Raw genomic sequence first — 5033 nt, forward strand, 5'->3', positions numbered from 1 at the left:
GTGCAAAGGCTTTACCACAATGATTACATTCAAAGGGTTTCGCTCCAGTATGTGTTGTTTTATGCCTTTGAAGAACACTGTGACATGCAAATGCTTTACCACACCAAATACATTCATAAGGTTTCTCTCCAGTATGTGTTCTTTTATGTCTTTGAAGATCACTGTGATACACAAAGGCTTTAACACACTGAGTACATTCAAAGGGTTTCTCTCCAGTATATGTTCTTTTTTGTTTATGACGTCTTTTGGGACATGAAAAGAGCTTCACACATTGAATACATTCATATGGTTTCTCGGTAGGATGTTTTCTTTTATGTCTTTGAAGATGACTGTCACATACAACGGCTTTAATACTTTGAGGGTATGTGGAAGTTTTTCCTCCAGTTTGATTTCTTTCATGCCTATAAGGATAATGGCACATATATAAGTGTTACCACATTGAATACACAGCTGAATCGTTATAACTGTATCAAATAATTTTTAAATTTGTTCCATTTTTAAAGAGGAATTAGATCTTAAGGTTTTATCACTGTGCTTATACTTATGCTGTTTCCATTTACTAAGAATATTTTTCAACTTTAAAGATACCTTTGATGGTAAGATCCTTTATTACATGAGTAGCATTTACAGAATCATTTTTCTATACAATTTTTTTTCAAATATTTGAAGAAAACTGGAAAAGCTTGGACTTATTGGATTTAAAAATTTTCCTATACTGTGAGAGATACTATATTTGCCAATTATTATTACTAGTACTCATGGGGATTTTCCACAATATGCATTTTTTGATGTATTATTGTTGAAACAGGAAAACAAATTACTTGAATACTTGAATGATTTTCAACAAGCATACTCAACATGGGGACTGCTACATATCTTCTAATTATTCTTTTTTTAAAAATATTTATTTATTTACTTATTATGTACACAACATTCTGTCTGTGTGCATGTCTGCAGGCCAGAAGAGGGCACCAGACCTCTTTACAGATGGTTTTGAGCCACCATGTGGTTGCTGGGAATTGAACTCAGGACCTTTGGAGGAGCAGCCGATGCTCTTAACCATTGAGCCATCTCTCCAACCCTCTTCTAATTATTCTGAGAGAGAAGAATGTTATGTCTTTCCATATCTCTATGCTCGTAAGCCTTGTACGCAGAGTAACATATGATATACCCAGTAAAAGAAAAATAACAAATAAAAGGATTTCAATTAAATTTACAGTTTGACCCTCTGTCCTCTTAGACTTTTGGTATAGGGATTAAGGTTTGTCCACAACTGCCTCTTCATTCTTTACTCTAATTGCACCATCAATAAGCTTAGTACAGTCACATCAAATATATGAGTCACAAAAGCTTCAGCATGGACTATTTGCATGTTAGAAAGTCTTGGAGACATACTTATCATCACTTCAATGTTTATAATTTTTGTAATATGATGGTGAGGAAGAAATTGAGTGACAATTTTACAGCATAGTTCTCATGATGCTATGATTAGAATGGTGATAAGTGTTAAGACCCTGTTTCCTTAGCTTCTTCCTTAAAAGCATACATTTGTATCAGCTTGCACATGAAAATTACCTTTCATATCTTCTAGACCATTGAGAAGGCTTTTCAATATTATGGTCTTCCCAACTGTATCCTAAAATATAATATCAGAAAATATATGTGACATTGAAAATGATGCAAAATTTTAGTTGCTATCTTCTCTGAACCTTAGAATCATTCATCCCATTGCTTTCCTTTCGTAATAAAATTAGAGAAGAACATCAATAAACAATCAACTGTTGTTCCCTTATTTTGAAACAGAAAAGGAAATTCAGTCTTACCTATAATAGTGAGGTTTCTGTAGGTCTCCAGCATAACATCTTTGTAGAGATTCTTCTGGGAAGGATCCAGCAAAGTCCATTCTTCCCAAGTGAAATCAACATGCACATCATCATAGGTCACTGCATTCTAAAATTTCCAATGTATACATACAATAGAAAGCATTACAATGACAGTATAAATGTATACTTCTTTAATAGTATACTCACATAATTTTAGGGCTTCTCGCTCAATTATTCTATACCATATACATAACAATTTAGTCACCACGTAACTTTTGAAGGAAACTAAATAGACGGTTCAACTCTATCATTTCTTTACCCCTTGAATGAGATATCACCTGCAATAGAAATGCCTAGTAAAAAAACAGAGAGAGAGACAAGTAAACAGATCAGCAGTACAAAGGACACATAGGGATAAAAATGTATGAACAATTAATTACTGCCTACAAAAAATGAAGAAAAATATGGGCAGGCTAGGTATATTGGCTCCTGCCTCTAATTCCAGCACTCAGAAGGCAGAGGCCTCTAAATTGAATGCCAGACAAGTCTACCCAATGATGTCCAGGATAGTCAGAATTACATATCGAGAAACTGTTATCAATGCAAAAATTAGCCAAATCAAAACAAAACAAAATCCCAAAAATCATTTAAAAAAAATCACAGAGGTGTTTAGGTTTTTTTTTATTACTTAATTTATTAAAGATTTCTGCCTCCTCCCCACCACCGCCTCCCATTTCCCTCTCCCTCCTCCAATCAAGTCCCCCTCCCTCATCAGCCCAAAGAGCAGTGAGGGTTCCTTGCCCTGTGGGAAGTCCAAGGACCTCCCACCTCCTTCCAAGTCTAGTAAAGTGAACATCCAAACTGCCTAGGCTCCCACAAAGCCAGTACGTGCAGTAGGATCAAAACCCAGTGCCGTTGTTCTTGACTTCTCAGCAGTCCTCATTGTCTGCTATGTTCAGTGAGTCTGGTTTTATCCCATGCTTATTCAGACCCAGTGCGGGAAATGCAAATAAAGACAACTTTAAGATACCATCTTACACCTGTCAGAATGGCTAAAATCAAAAACACAGAGGTGTTTAGTTAAGTTCCTATAATGAGTTATGCATTAACTCCAGCTCTGTATTCATCTTCCAGAAACCTGAAGTATGCTAATTTAAACTGTTACATCAAAAAAAAACTTTATTAAAAGACACTGTATATTTAAAAACTTAAAATTCAGTGATGAAAATATTAGCAATAAATGCTATCACAAGTAATCAACACAGGGCAGGAAAGAAGGATCAAAATAAGGAGAACTCACTGGCTTGCATAGAGGTGGGCTGAACTGTCTGTACTAACAAGGGGGAATCACAACAACTCAGTATTCCATGGTTAGGGTTTCTGTGATCATGTTTTGAACACCGGGAGGAACAGGTACCCACATAGTGCATATATATGCATACAGGAAAATCCTCATATACAATAAAAAATTCAAAACAAACATTATAGCCAAGAAGAAGCTGATGTACCTGCAATCCAATTAATCAGGAGTCTCGGAATTTATTAATGTCATAAATAAATTTGGGGAAATAAAATGATACCCTCTTCCAAATTTTTATATTCCAGATATGGGGGAATCTTAGTATAAGAGCATATGTTTGACAGAGAGAAAACCATCAATCAATAATATAAAAAAAGCAAGGAATGCTGGCCCACCTTTAATCATAGGATCTAGAGTCAGAGAATCTCTTAGACTGAAGCCAGCCTGGTGTACAGAACTACTTTTAGGACAGCTAGGTTTACATGGACAAATATTGTCTTCAAAAACTTAAAAACAAGAAGATTCAAACAACAGGATACTAAACTGCCTTATCACTGAATAGCAATAATTTATAGTGAATCTTATGTAACTCTACTATAATGGTGAAGGCATGACAGCAGAGGAAGTTTACTGTTTAGTATCTAACATAGCACAGTAGACACAGAAGAGGAAATAGGTTGAGGAAATAGAGAATTATGTTACATTCCCAATGAGGAATTTCATTCAGAAAGCCTCCAACTACTAATGATTTCATAAGTAATCAGCAGAAAGTCACCAAGGAATGATACATGTTCAAATGCATCCTCCTATTTGGGGAGGTGTTCATTTTAATCAATTACAATATGACCTAGATCATTAAAGGCTCATGGTCATCCATGAAAAATATGCTTTAGTCACTTCAATGATCCCCATACTCTGAAAAAGCCCCTACAATGTTTAAATGTCCAAAGTCTTTTGTGACACTGAAGACAATCTCTTGACAGTGATGTCTTGTAAAATCAGAAAATGTGTTACATCTTTCTAACATACAATGACACAGAATACCATTCATACGGAAAAATGGAAACATACTGAGAGAAGATTGGACCAAGGCAAGACTGAAGTACAGCAGGAAAAAAAAAAATCAAATGCTGATGTTCTATCTCAGTTTCAAAAGACTGAGATAGCCCTATCCCTGGAACTTTTCATACATCTCTCTCTTTGATTACCTCCACTCCCTATAGACTGCTTCCTCTCATGGAAGATGTCTCATTGCTTAGGTATTTCAACATCTTGTGGTCTCAAAATGCTACGCAGGCTATTGTAAAATATTATTAAGATGTGTTATATTCCCTTATGATGTGGAATATTTTTCAATGATGCAAAGATTTGTTGCATTCTTTTATGTTAATTCTTTTAACTCTGTGAAGCTCTGATGCTTTGCCTGTCTTAAATACCTGATTGTGCTAACAAGGAGATGAAAAGCCAGTACTTATCAGGAAAAGAAATGAGGATCTGGAAGGCAGAGAGAATAGATGTGAGGAGAAATCTTGGAGGAAAATAGGAGAGACAAACAAACAAACAAAAAAAGATAGGACACCAGGGGCCAGCCATCCAGGTACATGCTAGAGAATAAGAAGTAAAGAAAGGTATACAGAATAGAAAAAGATAAAAGCTAGAGGCAAAAGGTTGATGGAATAATTTATGTTAAGAACAATGGCCAGAAACAAGTCAAGCTAATGCCTGAGATTTATAAGTCATAACAAAGCTCTGATTTTTTTTTTTTTGGAAGTTGGGTGTCTTGTTTCCCAAAAGAGCAAAATCAACTGAATTCCTTTTTTTTTTTTTTTTTTTTAATTTTCGAGACAGGGTTTCTCCATAGCTTTTGGTTCCTGTCCTGGAACTAGCTCTTCTAGACCAGGCTGGCCTCG

At 35.4% G+C, this 5033-nt stretch overlaps 1 pseudogene; it reads right to left on the reverse strand.

Annotated features, from left to right (window-relative positions):
• LOC101983744 overlaps nt 1-5033 on the reverse strand; it is a 27306-nt pseudogene that overhangs the window by 1626 nt on the left and 20647 nt on the right.

The sequence above is a fragment of the Microtus ochrogaster genome, assembly GCF_000317375.1.
Source record: "Microtus ochrogaster isolate Prairie Vole_2 chromosome 14 unlocalized genomic scaffold, MicOch1.0 chr14_random_3, whole genome shotgun sequence".
NCBI classification, from domain to species: domain Eukaryota; kingdom Metazoa; phylum Chordata; class Mammalia; order Rodentia; family Cricetidae; genus Microtus; species Microtus ochrogaster.